General features: G+C 40.6%; 1 protein-coding gene across 3 annotated transcripts in view; it reads left to right on the top strand.

The window, feature by feature from the left end:
• ARMH4 (armadillo like helical domain containing 4) overlaps nt 1–19087 on the top strand; it is a 148580-nt gene that overhangs the window by 114497 nt on the left and 14996 nt on the right. The gene's annotated exons all lie outside the window — the stretch shown is intronic.

Consider the following 19087-nt stretch of genomic DNA (forward strand, 5'->3'; position numbering starts at 1 on the left):
CTTGAAACAGTGCAAACATTCTTTAGTAAGTCAAGGTGTAAAAATTTAGGGAAAAAATATCTAGCAATACTAGAGACAACACACTATGCTCCTAGATAGAATGACTGCCCTTATTATACCTGCATTCAAGTGGGAGGGTGTCAGTGAAGTCAGACTTTCATCCAGCTCAAAATTGCAGTTATGTGAAATACCATAAGATTCTCCAGCAGGAGTTTCGCCCTGAGGGAGTTCATTGAGGGCTTTCCTGAGGATTGAATGTGTTTGTACTCAGGTACACAGGTAATGGGGAGCGGAACCTAAGAAAGGAGGATTTTGAGTAAAAGAAATGGATTTGTTTGCATCTCTGATGACATCTGCACTTGTATGTTTATTGCAGCACTATTTACAATAGCCAGAATCTGGAAACAACCTAAATGCCTGAGAACAGATGACTGGTTAAAGGAACTTTGGTACATCTACACAATGGAATACCACACAGATGTTAGAAAAGATGAAATCATGAAATTTGCATATAAGTGGATCAACTTGGAGAGTAATGCTAAATGAAATGAGTTAGAGAAAGAAGGACAGACATGGACTGCATTCATTTGTGGAACATAAAGTAGCAGAATGGGGACCAACACCCAAGGATAGTAGAGATAAGGGCCAGGAGGATTGTTCCACGGCTTGGAAGCTGGTCTCACATGCTGGGGGAAAAGGCAAATGGGATAGAGATGGGACCACTAAGTAAAGGATGCTTAGAGGGCTCGCTCGGGATGGGAGATGTGTGCTGAAAGTAGAGTTATGACCAAGCATAATAGCCACTTTTTTTAATAAGAATTTTATTTTATTGAATCACCATGTGGAAAATCACAATGCTTTCAGACTTAAGTCTTAGTCATACAATGCTGAAATAACCATCCCTTCACCAGTGCCCATATCCCACCACCGAAAAAAAAAACATCACAGTACACCTCCCATCCCGCTCATCCCCGCACCCTCCCCCACCCCGCCTTGTAACTGATAAATTTTACTTTACTTTCTATTTACTTTGGTTACATTCAATATTTCAACACAAACCTTACCATTATTGTTAGGAGCACCCCACCAGAGTCAGACCTGTTGTGAAGAGAAATGGATTTCTCTTCACAAAACCAATGGTTTTGGATTTCTGTACTTTAGCAACTTAGTCCAGGGAGATTTCTTCTGGATATTGGATCATTGCAAGCTTGTAAACCCCATCTGTGGTCGTCATAATATGGCGGTCCCCACGCCCTTCATCCCCGAGAGGGGACAGGCGAGAGAGAGAAATACCTTTCCCCTCCTTGGGCGGGCATGGGGTCCAGGCTTAGTTCTCAGGCTGGAGACATTCTGCAAGTAGCTGCCCATGTTGAAAGTGGTTTAGCTGGGTCTGGATTCATGCTCGTGCAGCTGCAGGGGGGCCGCACACGTGTGCGGCCCCTGGGATCACATCTCAGCAGCGGCAGGAGGGGCCAGTGCCTCCCACCTTCCCAAGAGCACCCTCGCGTCCTTTTGCTGCAGTTTTTGTTGTAAACCCCATCTGTGATCGTCATAATATGGCGGTCCCCATGCCCTTCATCCCCAGGAAGGGACAGGCGAGAGAGAGAAATACCTTTCCCCTCCTGGGCGGGCATGGGGTTGCGGCTTAGTTCTCAGGCTGGAGACATTCTGCAAGTAGCTGCCCATGTCGAAAGTGGTTTAGCTGGGTCTTCAGCAATACCACTGCTGGGAATATATCCCAGAAAAGCCAAAAAGTATAGTCGAAGTGACATATGCACTTATATGTTCACCGCAGCACTGTTTACAATAGGCAGAATCTGGAAAAAACCCGAGTGCCCTAGAACAGATGACTGGTTGAAGAAACTCTGGTACATCTATACAATGGAATACTATGCAGCTGTTAGAAAAAATGAGGTCATGACGTTTGCATATAAGTGGATCAACATGGAAAGTATCATGCTAAGTGAAATGAGTCAGAAAGAGAGAGACAGACATAGAAAGATTGCACTCATCTGTGGAATATAGAATAATAGACTATAAGACGAACACCCAAGAATAGTAGAAATAAGTACCAGGAGGTTGTCACCATGGCTTGGAGGCTGTTCTCTCATTCTGGGCAACTCAGAGAAGGGAACAGCAAGTAAAATGTGGTTGTTGGTCATGTGGGGGAAAGATGATGCGGGCCAAACATAGACTAGAGACTGAACACAATGGCCACTCAACACCTTTATTGCAAACCACAACACCTAATCAGAGAGAGAGAACAAAAGGGAATACCCTGCCATAGTGGCAGTGTGGGGTGGGGGGAGACGGGACTGGGAAGGGGGGGTGGGATGTTGGGTTTACTGGTGGTGGAGAATGGGCACTGGTGAAGGGATGGGTTATCAAACTTTGTAAGGGAGAAACATGAGCACAAAAATGTATAAATCTGTAACTGTACCCTCACGTTGACTCACTAATTAAAAATAAACTAAAAAAAAAAAAAGAAAGTGGTTTAGCTGGGTCTGGATTCACGCTCGTGCAGCTGCGGAGGGGCCGCACACTCGTGTGGCCCCCGGGATCACATCTCGGCAGCGGCAGGAGGGGCCGGTGCCTCCCCACATAATAGCCACTTAGTACCTGTACTGCAAACCATAACATCCAAAAGGAGAGAAAGTAAAAGGGAGTGTGTTTGCCACAGAGACAGGGAGTGGTGGTGGGGTGGCGGGAAGGATACTGGGAACACTGGTCGTGGAGAATGGGCACTGGTGGAGGGGTGGGTACTTGATCATTGTATGACTGAAATATAATCACGGAAGTTTTATATTTGTACCTCATAATTGTATCTCATAATAATTTAATGTGATTCATTCAAAATAAATAAATTTAAAAAAAGAAATGGATTTGAAGAAGAAAAATTATATTTGATAACTTGAAGGGAAGAAGATGTATGTGGAGGTTGAAACACCAGGAAGGAATCGAAGTTTGCAAGCTCTTACTGCAAGGTTAAGGGCCCAAGGTAAAGTGTGGCTGTTGAGAAGAGATAGTGGGTAAATCAGTAGGACTTAGACTGGCCTGGAACTGCATTGAAAGGTTGGAAGCTATTCCTAACATTAAAGTTTAGCATATAACCTTTTTCTTTTTGTGTGTTCAGTTTTGAGCTTATAACTAAATGGGCTGGAGCAATAGCTCAGCGGGTAGGGCATTTGCCTTGCACGCGGCCAACCTGGGTTTGATTCCTTCATCTCTCTTGGAGAGCCTGGCAAGCTACCAAGAGTATCTCGCCTGCACAGCAGAGCCTGGCAGTCTACCCATGGCGTATTTGATATGCCAAAAACAGTAACAACAAGTCTTTCAATGGAGATGTTACTGGTGCCTGCTCGAGCAAATTGATGAGCAATGGGACAACAGTGCTACAGTGCTACAGTGAACGAAATGATTAAGCCTTATTATTATAAAAGAGTGTTCTATGAAATTTAGGTAGGTGGAAGCAGTAGAATAGTGATATCTTTTATTTTCTGTAAAGTCAAGGGTGAACCAGGGTGGAGCCTGGGGGACTTATTGAGTACATAGGAGAAATTTGTCATTGGCCTTGCAGATTCAGAGAAAAAACTTCTAAACTTAGAATGGCGATGCCCTAGATTGAAAAGGAGATGGGTGGTTTGGCATAACAAATGGTGGCCCATTTACCAAAAGTTACAGAAATGCTAAAGCATTATTTCTGTTCCATAAGGATTCCATACATATGGTTCTACCTTCTTAATCTGTGGGTCAAATTTCTTTATGATTTGTTATCAACAAATGGTTGATCTGCAAACTTATATATATTTACATGCCAGAGTTTGTTTAAAATTTCTTGGGTTAAAAGGCTTGTAAGTTAAAAAAGTTAAAGAAAAAAGCAGTGGATTATTCAAGTACTTGCAGAACTATTGTCTTTGCCATTTTAGCTACACTGGGTGTTGCATCAGTTGAACATAAAGTAGTCCTGGCCTGGCCCAGTTGTGTGCTATCTGTGGACACTGGAATGAGTCAGCCTTCTTGAAAGAGTGACTCTTCATCAAACACTTGTGACATCAGTTTCTTGGCTAGACCCAGTCCAGGGAAACAGAAATTGCCTAAAATAGATGACTATTTTTACTGACTGGAGGGGCTGTTTGACTAATTTGGTGTTTCTTAAAATCATCAGTGGGATCTAGATATTGATTTGGATAGTTTCACTGTCATCTTTCAGTGCTCCTAAGTCACTGTAGATTTTGCATCACTGATGATCATTGATAGGAGCAGAGGAATAATTTGTTGTCTTCCTCCTCCGCATAGTTCCTTGGATTCCCCAAGGCTATCTGGTAAGCAGTAGTTGTATTCCTGAATTACTGTCTGACTTTTCAGTATACAAGAACAGTAAATAAGTGATATTTTTATTTATAAGGTTATCCTCAATTAATGTCCTTCATTCTATTTCATTCTGCTTGTAACATGAGGTCGTCACATAATTGCTATGGTGTTCACCTCATGGTGTGGAGGAGTTTAATTGTTGGACACTCTATGCATCTTTGTTCCCTCCTTCTAAGAAGCATCAGTCTCTAGTTAGAAAACAAGAGCAGGTGAGTTATAGAGGCTGAAGATGTAAGGAAGTCAGGAGTTTTGTTTAATTGATATAGGATTTAAGTTTTGAAAGAATAAAAAGTTCTGGGGGTTATTGTGAGTCCAAGATATGGCTTCTCGGAGTTTTGTCCTCCTGAACTTGCTTGGAGTGAACTGAATGTGAGGAAAGAAGTCAGGGGCTTGACTCAAACCTCTGCACAGCTCTGAGGAGGGTCTTTTGGTCCCCCCTCCTTTCCATATTACTACATCTGCATTGTCAGGCAGTGTTATACTAATAGCATTTACCTTCCTCGTTGGAAAATCAGAGCACGGAATTGGAAGCTATCTGAAAAATGATCAGCTTCCAGGCCAAAGAAGGTGAGTGCTGTGCTGTGCAGCTGAGATGGGCACTGCACACTTAGTCTCTGTGAAATCCAGGCTTAACTCTGTTGTTCTGATTCTTCGTAGGAGGAGCTAGATGACTACAAAGCCTTTACCATAAACATATATAGGTAGAATCATTCACTCTGTGAGCCACGGAAATATTGAATTAACAGGAGAAATCAACTAAATTCATTTAAATTCAGTAGTTGAGCTGGAGCCAGAGAGCAAGTACAGGAGGTGGGCACTTGTCACCAATAGATGGGCCTGGGATTGATTCTTGGCACATCATATAATCCTCTGAGCCCACCAGGAGTAATTCCAGGGTGCAGAGCCAAAAGTAAGCCCTGAGTACCAGAGGGTATGGTCAAAAACTAAAGCAAATCAAACAAAACAAACAACAACCCACAGTCAAAAAAGAAAAAAAATGGGGGGCGGCCTGGAGTGACAGTACAGTGGGTAGTTTTTGCCTGCTATGCAGCCAACCTGGCTTTGATTCTCGGCATTCCATATGGTCTCCTGAACACTGCCAGGAATATTTATTGACTGCAGAGCATGACCGGATGTGGCCCCAAAACCAACACCCGCAAGTTGAGCAAAATCAAGTAAGTCTTACTCACTGATGATGATGATGGTGATGATGATGATGATGATGATGATGATGATGATGATGATGATGATGATGATGCTATTGTGAAGTGGCTAGAGCTGTCATTAGGGTGAACTTATAGTGTGATAAGTGTGACACCCTTATGACACTAATTTTTATATTTTAAAATCCTCAGAGGAATGCAGGTTCTCTCCTAAGTTTCTGCGGTAGTAATTACAATGAAAGATTTCCTCATGTTGTGTGACAGCCCCCTTTGCCATCCCTGGGACTTAACCATTTGTCGTACTAATTCTTACAAAGTCTTTCTTTTTTGGGCACAACCAGTGGTACTCAGAGCTTACTCTTGGCTCTGTGCTCAGGGATCACACCTGGTGGACTCTGGGGACCACATGTGGTACAGATGCCCTACCTGCTGTACGATTACTCCAGCCCCTCACAAAATCTTTCTAGTTAGGGCAGAGGCTCCTTGAAAATGGATTTGATAATTTTTGTATCCACCGTCCAGCAAGTGCCTGTTCAGAGAAGCTTAATTCACCATTGAATTAAATCAGCACAGAAAATTTCGGTAGGTTGGTCAGGTTTCAGGTGTTTGGTTCTTCTGGGTCTTGTTCTTTGTCTCTACTTTGTAAACTAAAATAGATGCTTCTTTTAATGCCGCAACCATCAAAATATAAAATTCACTGCCTGCATAGACAAGAGTGGGGGGAAAGTGAAATGTATCTATGATTCTGACATTTTTAGAATCAGGAAAAATATCCTTTGAAGCTGTGAAAGATTCTTTTCTTTGTGGTACAGTTTTGCTTTGATTTTTCTCTATCATCCGTGAGGCTCTAAGTTGTTTTGATGAAAAGTGCAGTGGGTTGATTTTCTTATTTGTCAAGTAAAATGTTCAATTATGGATGCAAAACATTAGTCCGGCTTGCAGTTAGTCGGCTCTCTTTCCTCCATCAACATCAGTCCCTGGCAAAAGATCTTGTCCTCTATTGTCTTTCTCTGCTGTCACAGATTTCTCTCAGGTTTCTCTTTGTGCTCAGATGCTCCTACCCTTTCTTTCAGATCTTTTCATTTCCAGCATTTTTCTTGTAATTTATTTTTTGTTGTTGCTCCCTTCAAAAATAAAATTGCCGTTCTGTTAGAAAAAGTGCCAAGATCTCTCCAGAAGCAGACAGGCATAAAGTGCTGACTGCCAAGGTGAACATTCAGATGATTTGAAGGGCAGGAGAGAACCACAGGGATGTTCTTTACTAGCACCCTACAAGTTCACTTTTCCTAATGATGTCCCCATAAGCTTTGTGGAAAGCATGTTATTTCTCTGAGCAGTGAAACAATTTACTCTTCTTACTGCTTGGATTGAATTAATAGGAACTTGAGAAGCTGTATGCCCTTGTATTTTTAGAAGATGACAAGTATCAGTAAAGTTTGCTTAACTACCTGGCAGAAGGCAAGAGGAGGTGCATTTGTCTTTGAGGAGGGAGTTGGATTATTCCTGTGCTGAGCTGCTGTGGTAGGTACCCTTTAGAGAGTCTGGTACTACCTTTACCTCTCTGTGAGAAGTCCTCTTGGGCACCGTGTAAAAGTTTATACTCAGTTGACTGCAGCTCCTTGTTATTTTTTTTTCTTCAGGATTCTACTGGAGCTAAATTGGTCCCTTTAACAGCTTTCTCCCTGTTACACCCAGGGCTAGAGACACTTTTCTTTTCTGCTTATAGAATATTTCTAAACTCTGCCTCACTCTGCTTCAGACCTGCTTACTCATCTGGTTTCCTTGGTTTCTGTCCTATTGATATCTACCCAGATTCTCCTACTTGACCTAGCTTTTCTGGACACAAATTGGGTAGTTTGTCTGGCATTTTGGCTTGGTGAGTCCCTTGGGCCTTTTTCTCCTCTTTCTCGATGAAATGCTAATTCTTGCCCTTTACCCACCTGCCTCATTAATGCAACTCATGCCAACCTAGACCCATTGAATCAAATCTACCATTGATCTTGGAATGTGAATACCTTATTTGACAAGTAATTAGTGGTGGAGAGCAAACTACCTATCATTTCTGGCCTATTTAAATGTTTTTTAAAAATTTTATTGAATCACCATGAGATAGAGCATTACAAAATTGTTCATGATTGGATTTCAGTTATACAGTGTTCCAACACCCATATCTCCACTAGTGTAATTTCCCAGAACCAGTGTCCCTAGTTTTCCTCCTATCCCTCAAAACCAACCCCCTCTCCTGCCTCTTCTCTTCTCTTCTCTTCTCTTCTCTTCTCTTCTCTTCTCTTCTCTTCTCTTCTCTTCTCTTCTCTTCTCTTCTCTTCTCTTCTCTTCTCTTCTCTTCCCTTCCCTTCCCTTCCCTTCCCTTCCCTTCCCTTCCCTTCCCTTCCCTTCCCTTCCCTTCCCTTCCCTTCCCTTCCCTTCCCTTCCCTTCCCTTCCCTCCCCTCCCCCCTCCCCTCCCCTCCCCTCCCCTCCCCTCCCCTCCCCTCCCCTCCCCTCCCCTCCCCTCCCCTCCCCTCCCCTCCCCTCCCCTCCCCTCCCCTCCCCTCCCCTCCCCTCCCCTCTCCTCTCCTCCCCTCCTCTCCCTTCCCTTCCCTTCTCTTCTCTTCTTTTTTCTCATTTTAGGCATTATAGTTTACAATAAAGATGATAAAAGGTTATCATGTATATATCTTTACCTACTTTTAATACTTAGTTCTTGGCCAGAGTGATCATTTCAAATTAATATTGCCATAATTTGCCTATTTTTTTATCTATACAATGGAGGTAATGCCTTATATCTGTCATATATGGTTGGTATGAGAAGTAATGAACTTAGAACAGGGTGTCTGTTACACTCTGAGCATAGTATAATATTAACTAAGAAATTGAAGCCACAAACACAGGACTATGATTGCCAGGAAGCAGACAGTGGGTTAGATCAATATTTATTAAATCACACATTTACTATGAGAAATATTGACTTTATACTTGAATTTGGATAAAAAGTAAAGAATGCAGCAGAACGTCTCTCTTTCTCTGTCTCTCTCTCTGTGTATGTGTGTGTGTGTGTGTGTGTGTGTGTGTGGGTGTGGGTGTGGTGTCTGAGTATGTGTGTGTTTCCTCTTTCCTTTGTTGCTGTTATTGCTTAACTGGCAGTTGCACACTTAATTGTGCTCTCATAGTTACTACTGGAGTAGTGGAGTGTGCAGAGGATCACATATCCCAGTTCGAGTGCTCTCGCATACTTTGGTTGCAGTGCTCACACACTGAGTATGGTGCTTGTGCACTTAGTTGTGGTGTTCACTGGGGGTGTGTGTCGCATACTTTAATTTTAGTGCTCGCACCTACCTGGTTGCAGTGCGCAGAGAGCCAGCAAGCCCTCTGTTCTGGTGTTGGATTACAACTAAGGGATCATGTTGAGTCTATGGGGGTGGCACTAGAGTTCAAACCCATGACCTTATGCCTGTCATGCAGGTTCTTTTATTTTGGAGCCAAGCATATGTGTATTTTACATTATTTGGGCAGCTGCTTATCTCTACTCCATGTGTCCACCTGAGTGGCAAGCCTGCATTTGCAATGTTTTTATTATCTATTCTTTTTTTTTATTGGATCATGATGTGGAAAATTACAATGCTTTCAGGCTTAAGTCTCAGTTAAACAATGCTGAAACAACCATCCCTTCATCAGTGCCCATATTCTTATATTCTTAGTCACAAAGGCCATGCCATTGAGGCAGGCTGCAGGCAGGGGGGAGCCCTGGTTCTTGGAGGGAGGAAGAAGGCAGAGCCTTTTGCAGCATATGTGCTTGGGTTTATAGTGCTCTCCGGGGGGTGAGGGTGGGGGATTCACTGTAATCAGCGCTGTACTCACAGTGACTGGGCTGCTAATTTTGAGTTAGTTAGTTAGTTTGTTCATTTATTTATTTATTTATAGTGAATCACCATGAGGTACAGTTACAGACTTACAAACTTTCGTGCTTCTGTTTCACTCATATAATAATCGGATACCCATCCCTCCACCAGTGCCCATTCTCCACCACTAATGTTCCCAGCATCCCTCCCCACACCCTACCTCTGTGGCAGGCACATTCCCTTTTATACTCTCTCTCCTTTTGAGTGTTGTGGTTTGCAATACAGGTATTAAGTGGCCATCATGTTCAGTCTATAGTCTACTTTCAGCATATGTCTCCCATCCTGAGCAGGCCCTCCAAACATCTTTTACTTGGTGGTCCCTTCTCTATCTGAGCTGCTTTTTCATTTTGGAGATTATTGAGATTAAAAATTTATGTTTAATTTATGAATTTGTTTTGGTTCTATTTTCACATAAAGTGGCTATCAGGATTAGGATTTCTTTTTTTTAAAAAATCTAGTCTTAAGAGTTGTGTTTATTTAAGTACCAACATAATAAAAATAATATGTGAGTGCTTAAGGACCATAGAATTTTTGTTATGTAAAAGGGTTCTGGTCGCGTTTATAATCCGAAGAAGACTAGATTACTCTGTGTCTAGTTCCCAAATGATGTTCACTGTGTTATGAAATAATTCCTTGAGGGAATTTGCAAGATGTACATGTGTGTTTCTGGTTGTGTCCTGGAGCAGCTGATATGGGCCTGAAACTCTGAATTCTTCTTTTTTATGTTTGGTCTTATTTTAGGCCCACAGAGGTGTTCAGGGATTACTCTGAACACCTTTATTCTGTGCTCAGATTATCTCTGTGCTCAGAGATCACTCCTGAGATTACTCGAGGGACATATATGGTGTTGGGCATCCAACTAGGGTTGGCCACCTTCACCCCTATACTATCTCTCTGCCCTTCCCCTTTTTTGTGGGGGTAACTCTGTATTCTTTTTTATGTTGCTCAAGAGATTCTGCCAAGCAACAAAATTTGGTTCTTGTGAAGCAAATGGCTCTCAATATTTTTCATGATCCAGGATCTCAGGATTCAGTATCTTTGTCATCAGAATTGAACTAAGGGTACTTGTCATTTTCTTACCACACAAGGGAGTCACAAGAATTAATGAGGCAATTTTTGTGTGTTCTTGGGAAAAAAAGTATAATTTAAATATAGTACATTGAGGGCTGGAGCGATAGCACAGCGGGTAGGGCGTTTGCCTTGCACGTGGCTGACCCGGGTTCTAATCCCAGCATCCCATATGGTCCCCTGAGCACCGCCAGGGTTAATTCCTGAGTGAAGAGCCAGGAGTAACCCCTGTGCATTGCCGGGTGTGACTCCCCCCAAAAAATAAATATAGTACATTGAAGCCAGAATGGAGCTGAGAGTTACAGCACCTAGGTTGTTCTGTAGGAATAAGTAGGTGTCACAGGTCCTTACAGAGCATCACCAGTTGTTTTTTTTTTCCGCCACTCAGGATCCAGGTTTTAAAAATTTTGGTCCACCTGTTCAGGGCATCTGGTCCTGTCAATCTGGGAATATTCCTCCAAGATTTGCAGAGCAGTCACTTGGTGCAGGGAGGTCTATAGGCCAGACCATTTCTGTTGTTGTCCAGATAAATGACTTAACGTTGTTAGTTTAAGGTACATGATTTTATTTATTTTCCCGTGGTCGCAAATGCTGGAGATCTTACTACACTTGTTGGGATGCCAGCAGCCACATATGCTGTTGAGATGCTGGGAATCATAGCTGTTGATTCTGGGAAATCACCTTGGGGCCGAATGCTTGCAAGGCAAGTGCTCTGCTTCTGAGTCACATCCCTAGGCCCCCAATAATGATTTGCTTTTTGTATAATTATAAAAATGATCAATAAGTCTGGTCAGATGAATCAGTAAGTCTGGTTAGCTCCATCACCCCTCATAATTATGCATTGTTTTTTCTTGTAATGAGAACTTTTAAGATCTAATCTCTTAGCAACTTTCAAATGTACCTTCTAATAGCCCTATTATCTATGCATACTGTATTAGTTTCAGAGAACCAGAGTACTCCTGGGTACCTCCAAGGAACACACAAACTATAATCCTTTCACAATGAGTGATGTTGAAGTCAAGTGTTGGCAGGACTGGTTTCTTTTTGAGGATTCGAAAGACAAATATCAGATTCTCTAACTTATAGGTAGTGAGTAAAGACTTGAAGCAGGGGAATAGTGTCCATAGAAACAAACCCTTATACTCTGACAACAGAATGGAGGTTACCTAAGGGAAGGGGTGGAGGGGAAGGGATGGGTCTACTTCAGGTGGTGGGAGGATACCACCTGGTGTTGGGTATGTTGTGGTAGCATTGTGCCTCTAAAAAATATAAACATTTACACTCTTGTAACCTAATGTTACCTCAGTAAACTAATAATTAAAAAAAATTACATACTCAAATCTGAGCCATTGTACAGTGGGTAGGGCCCTTGTTAATATGCAGCCAACCCAGGTTTGTTCCTCAACATCTCACAGGGTCCCTGAGAACTTTCAGGAGTGATCCCTGAGCACAGAACTGGGAGTCATACATGAACTGAACTGTCATCTCTGAACTGACAGGATGTGGTCCCAAAATAAAACAAAAATTACGTCCTCATTTTCACTGACTTCTAACTGAACTTTAGTCTTCAGAGGGCCAAGAATCACTAGATTTGCACAGTAGGGTCAGTGTCAGCCTCAGGCACCCAAGCAGTGCTGGGGATCCCCCTCAAAAGATTAAGAAACCCCCTTGAAGATAATACTCAGTAGAACAATATCACTTATATTAGCTCAATAGACTTTTTTCAGGAGAATTTACACCTGGCTGTGTCACCTGCTCTCAGGGACTACTCCTGGTGGGCTCAGGGGAACATAGGGGTGTCGGGGATCGAATCTGGGTTGCCTGCATGCAAGGCAAGTACCTTACTGCTATACTATCTATCTGGCCCATAGACTTATCCTTTATCTGGTTCCAAATGTGTGAGAACTATAGACTATGGCCTCAAGAGACTATGTTCTTGTGGAAGATGATTTCTTAATTCCACAAAGAGTGACCCCACCTTGTGAGGCCATGTGTGCTGCTGGCGCTGCAGCAGGGCAGGACCAACTTGGGCCGGCCTTAGTCCACTGTATGCACAGGAAAGGTAGCCATTGCCCAAGCACCATTAGGATTGTGTTCTTATGTAGGGTGCAGTGTTAAGGACTTGGGAACAGGACACTGAGGGCCTCAGAAGAGAGATCTAGTATATAAGATCCAGTGTACAAGGGCCCGGAGAAGGGTTCTAAAGAATGCTCAGAAGTAGGTTGGGAGGGAGGAGGTAGAGGCAGAGGATTAGAGTAAAAGAAACTGGAGGTGAAGAGACTTACCTAATTGTAAGAACCGAAATCATAAAGGCTTGTATCTGAAGAAGTTTAGACTTTTCCCCAAGGGCAGTAAGGAACTTTGAAGGGGTTTTAATCTGATGTGGTCAGATTACCTTTCAAAAATACTGCTTGAAATACACTTTTAGTGGTAATGTCATATTTGGAGCGATAGCACAACTGGTAAGGGCATTTGCCTTGCACGCAGCCAACCTAAGTTCGATTCCTCTGTCCCTCTCGGAGAGCCCGGCAGGCTACTGAGAGTATTCCACCCCCATGGCAGAGCCTGGCAAGCTACCCATGGCGTATTTGATATGCCAAAAAAAAGTAACAAGTCTCATAATGGAAATGTTACTGGTGCCCACTTGAGCAAGTTGATGAACAACGGGACGACAGTGCTACAGTGCTACAGTCATATCTCCACACCCTGATGTTCAGTGATGCAAAGTTATTTCAGTTTTAAAAAATTAATAGAAACAGTGGTTGGATAGAAGTAAAGCAAACTCTTATGATACTAAGGTGAAAATGACGGTGGCTGTCTATGAGGCTACGTGGGAGAAATTATACCAGGGAAGACGACTCTATTTATAATTCCTCAATTTATCTTTGTTTCTTTGTGAAAGCCTGGGTCTTGAATTTCAATTTTTGGTCTAATGTAAACTGCATTACATTGTTGGGAGCATTTTTCTTAGAGCTAAGCTGGTCCTTGTAGCTACAGTTCTCTCTGAAGTCTATACAGGGCTCTGTGCAAAGAGAAAAGTCACACAAAAATTTGAAAAATTGTTTCTCTATAATGTTGGAGCATGGAAAAAGTGAATATAATTTGGTTAGGTTCTTTTAGTGTACATTTGTCAATTGGTGTAGCATTCTTGGCCATTAGGCTTCTGCATTAAGAAGAAAGTAAATTTTTCATTAATAATGTAGATAGTCATATTGGCAAGTAAACAAAAGATTTCTGGTTACTTCTTCCTGTGATACTCATAAATGGCTTTAAGGTTGGTTTGTTACTAGGTAAAAACAAACCTGTTTTCTTTGATGGCTAATTCAAGGCCATTTGTAGTTAGGCTTCTCATAAAAATGTTTATATGGAAACTAGTCTCTGGGATAATCAGAATTTTATTTCTAGCGTCTAATCGGTGCTCAGAGCTTTGGGATTTAATTATGTCTGCTGAGAAAAAATACAGTTCAATTTCTCTTTTGTCTTTAAACATAGCTGCATTCTTTATTTTAATTCATAAATATATAAGGTTTTATCAGTATTTTCTAATAGTAGTTTGTACTGATTATAAATTATAAATGTTGTTTCCCCCTAATTTAATGAAAACATCAAATAAAACTAAGTATGACTTTGCTTCTCGTTCCTCTGTTTCTTGTCTCTTAGTTGACTGTGTACATCTTATTATTTCTCTAGAGAAATAAGTAATTTAAGAGGGAAATTACTCTAATAAGAAGACTTTTATTTTCTAATCATCAGGGCAGTCTGACTTATATGTAACATTGGGCACTTGCTCAAGTAGAGGGGGCAGCAGGTGGTCATTACATGAAGTCTGCGATCTGATAAATTGAATATGTGTGGATACAATCTGAGTTATACTATTTCCTTTCTCTGTGGCACCTCCCCAGACAACAAAAAGGTCTATATAGCTATTATTGCCTATTACTTAGTATAATCTTCCTTCACCTAGAGCATAATTTTTCTCGGTTTCTATATATTGTAACATATATCAGTTTGACTTTCTTTTTAGGGTAAGTAATATTTTATTTTATATATATACATATATATATAAAACACAGTACACATGCACCAGATTTTCTTTATCTATTATTGATGAATGTTTGAGTTGTTTCTACCTTTGTACTATTTGGAATTGTACTACTATAAACAATAAAAAATATTTATTTGAGCACCTACTTTTATTTATTTTGCATTAATACCTAAGTATGGAATTTTGGCATTCTATTATAATTTTATGACTTTTGTATAAATTACTAAATTGTTTTACAGTGTCTATACTATTTTACATTTCCACCAGAAATGTATGAGGGTTCCAATTTCTCTATTTCTTGCCAACACTTATTTTTTTTCATAATGGCCTTGGTAGTATCTTACCATGGCTTTCATTTATATTTCCATAACAACTAACGACGTCAAAACATTTTTCTGTTAGCCTTTAGTGTACATGCTATCCCATGAATGTACACTATCCCATGAATGTACACATGTTATGCCATGACAACATAATGCTAAGTGAAAGAAGTGAAAGAAGTTAGTCACAAATGGTTGCATATTAAATGACTTCATTTATATGAATAATTCATATTAGTTAAATCTATTTGATATAAAGCAGGTTAGTGATTCTAGGGGCTGGCAGAGGCAAAAAAGAAGAGTTTTGCTGTGGGATGTTTGTATGTTTTTTCCTAGGATAATAAAAATATTTTAGTACTAGATACTGGTGATACCTGAATAGCATTGTAAATTTTATCAATGTGTACCTTAAAATAGTCAAATTTGGTTAAATAACTCACTCCATAAATAATAAGCCCACACATCTAAATAGAGATTGAGTCTGTATTTCTAGTTTCAGTAGTGTTGTGGGCCAGAACACTGTATTTCAACTTTAGGCTATAAAAAGAGGACTTAAGAGATGAACCTAAACAAAACTTAGGCTGTACAACGGAGCTTGAAAGGAAATCTGATGTGGCCAGAGCTTAGACTTGACTGCATGTATCATCTTCGGGAACATTGTACCACGCATAGATGTTTGGATGAGGATGGATTTTAACAACAAAACAGGATAAAGAAATATGGACTTTGGTGGATGTTGGGTAGGGATCAGGAGCTAAAAATGCATTCTGAAGAAGCACCCTCACCCCACTGGTGAAATTTGCTCTGGAAAATACCTCTCACAAGCCAGGAAATGGCAACAGAATTTCCTCCTTTCTGGAACTGTGAGTAGAAGAGACAAAAGTCAAAGTTCCAGGCCTGCTGCCATCAAACAGAAACACATAAGTCATAGTTAATGTAGCTTCAGGTTAGTGGAAACCCTGTGTGCTTAGTAAAGGCAAATAAGCAACTGCTTATCTGCAGTGATACTTCTGTAGTGCAGAGTGCGCCATATTCTCGTGGAGAAGCAACCTCCACTGAAAACTGAGTTCCCATGGAACATTACAGAGCCCACAAAGAAATGTCCTTGCACTAGGGAAAGTAAGTAAATGTAACAGGTAGATGGGTTAATAGCTCAAAATTTGGCTATGTAGTATATTTGGATGATTAGGAATTAAGCATTGAGATTTGCTCTACCACATTAGTAAGTTGTCCTTATGTAGTTGGACAAACAGCTCTCAAGGGAATATGGGCTAAGTTTGCAAAGTCTGTTTGCAAAGTGCAGACAGAGATTGCTTCTAAGCTGTCCTATCACATCTAGCAAAACCTTTAGGTTTTCCCCGAAGGGTGAAAAGCTTGAAGAAACTTTGTTTTTGAGCAATCCTTTCAGATGGCATGAAATCTCTGCATTTAAGTATATATAATATTCTTTTTTTTGGGTCAAACTTGGTGGTGTTCAGTGGCTACTCCCAACAAGGTGCTTGGGGATTATTCATATTGCATCATGGGAACCCCGGTGGATTGATCCCATGAGCATGTAAAACATGTGCTCCAGGGGCTGGAGCAATAGCACAGCGGGCAGGACATTTGCATTGCATGCGGCCGACCTGGATTCGATTCCCAGCATCCTATATGGTCCCCTGAGCACCTCCAGGGGTGATTCCTGAGCGCAGAGCCAGGAGTAACCCCTGAGCATTGCTGGGTGTGACCCCAAAAGCAAAACAAAATACAAAACAAATAAACAAAAAACATGTGCTCCAGCCATTTGAGCCATCTCTCTGGCCCTGAGCTTTAGTATGTTAACCCTGAGACTCAGGTATTCTTCACCCAAATCATGCCCTAATTTCATTCGAGAATGGTGTTTACCCATTTTTTTTGTGAGGATTGACACATGAGTTGATAAGAAACTTTTGGGGACAAATCCAGAAGCTGATTCCATGTGTTTACTGAACCATATCCCTAGGGAAGGGAAAACTTCACGTAGTTTAGTTGACATGTCAGAAACATTAACTAAGGACATGGCAACTCATGAGACTTACCTGATCGATAGCCACGCTCCTCTGCTTCAGTGCTATGACTGGCTGTGGCTTCTCTCAGGAAACCCTTACACGCATATAGGAGTGGAGGGTTCTTGGGGAATTTGCCTTAAAACTGTAGTGGTCTATCACTTAACATAAGATTGAGAATAGGGGTGGCTGGAAAGCTTGCTGGATTTCTGGTTGGTTAAGGTTCAAACACATCTGGAAATGGCAAATTTAGAATCAATGGATTTAGCAAACAGTGTATGCAAACTTGATTTTACCATGTAAACCTGATGGTTTAGAAAACACCAGGAAACTAATTTTCTGATTGAAAATAAAGTTTGAAGACCACACTATTTTCTTCACCTATGACTTGAAAATAGTGCAAGCGTGAAGAGAGACTGTAAGTGGGAGCTGAGGAGCTCTTCAGGGCAGCCTTAATGCTGTTGAGTGGTAAAACCATAGACCACAAAACCTAATTGCTCAGAACTTTTAAAGGGTTCTTTGGCAACAGTGTTATTAAGGAAAGACAGAGACAAGTACCCGAACCACAGAGTCAACAGCGCTGAAATCAAGAGACCTAAACGTTAGAAGAGGGGAGCTAGGGGGTGGGGGTGGTGGTGATGGGGCAGAGAACCTGGGAGTACTAGTGGAGGGAAGTTAGCACTGATGGTGGGATTGGTGCTTCAATATTGTATGTCTAAAATTCAACTATGAATAACTATGTAAATAACAGTGCTTTAATTAAAAAAATAATCAATTTTTGCATCTCACAATCAGGTACAGAGGAAGGACAAAGACTAGTTGTTTTCTCCCTTTGTGTGAAAAGGAAAAAATACATATGCAGAGATTTTTTAATTTTTATTTATGCACGGATACTTCCATATTCTTAATACTAGAATTGGCAACTAATACCATTTAGAATTGATCATATGACAGCATTGATTAATGTCTAGGAAGACATTTGATTGATAATAAGACTTTCTTTGCATCTTCCCAGTGAACATTTAGTTTCAAAGGCTTGCAGTAAACTAAAGACATCCTTAATGTTACTTGAAAGTAAAGATTAGGATATCTGGGTTCTTTGTACCCTTTTCTATAAATGTAAGTGCAGAGCCTTCAGAATTAATTGCTTCTTAGATGCACGATTACTGCTCCCTTAGCTTGATGCAAAGAAGTAGGTCATTTTATTCATCAGAATCTTGCTGTTCTGTAATTATGTGAAGAGAAAATGATTATAGATAGGATTTCTGTGTGGTTTTAAAGCAGGTAAATTTAGAAGAGTAAGAGAATAGTCTGTAGCAATAAAAACTCAAGGTTTTAAAAAATATGCAGACAATATTTAAAACTTGATAAGTTTTATTGTTATTAAATGCATTCTGTAAGTTGGCAAAAAGCTTTGTCTATTTTTTGGGCTAGAAGAGGCACTTGCGGTTAAATAACAAGTAATAAAAAGATCTGGTCTTCATTTGTTCCTTAACACTGTAGAAACACTGAGCTTGAAATTCAGTTATATATTCCTTGAACAAAGGATCTGTTCTGAAATTTCATCTTTTATTTAAGTAGAGCATGTATTTCTGTCATCATTAATTAAGATAAAATAATTTTCTATAATATTGAAAGATATGAGAGATCTTAGCTTTTTGATCAATAAAGAGACTACTTATAACCCAGTCAAAATTGCATATGAGCTGAATGACACTAGCCATGAAGTACACCTTTCACAATGCCATATAGAAAGGTAAGTTATATCATTGAGGTAGCTTTAAGCCCATCAGTTAGAATTAATTTACGTAATGGAAGTGGCATCTGCTTATTTTCTCTGACCTTTACTTCTATGTATTCTAAGAGTTTGCTTTAATGGACAAAATAAAATAAAAATGGTATGACAGAATAGGCCTTCCTGGGTTATGGTAAGATTAGATGGAGTCTTAGTTCTAGTTCTCTTTAAAAGTAGACTTTGAGACTGAATTGTGGTGCTAGGAGTTTATTTAGGAGGTGACTTTGGGAAGAATGATGAGGGAAAGAGACGTGAGGAATAGAGAGAAATGGGTTTTCATGAGTGGATTAGTACTGGGACTCTTGCTTCTGGGGATTTGCCTAGAAGCTGTATAGAACATAATTCAGGGGTGAGAAAAATGGAGAAATTGACCAAATTAATGCAACAAAATATAAGTAAAAAGA

This window comes from Sorex araneus, chromosome 3 (assembly GCF_027595985.1).
Source record: "Sorex araneus isolate mSorAra2 chromosome 3, mSorAra2.pri, whole genome shotgun sequence".
Classification (NCBI taxonomy): domain Eukaryota; kingdom Metazoa; phylum Chordata; class Mammalia; order Eulipotyphla; family Soricidae; genus Sorex; species Sorex araneus.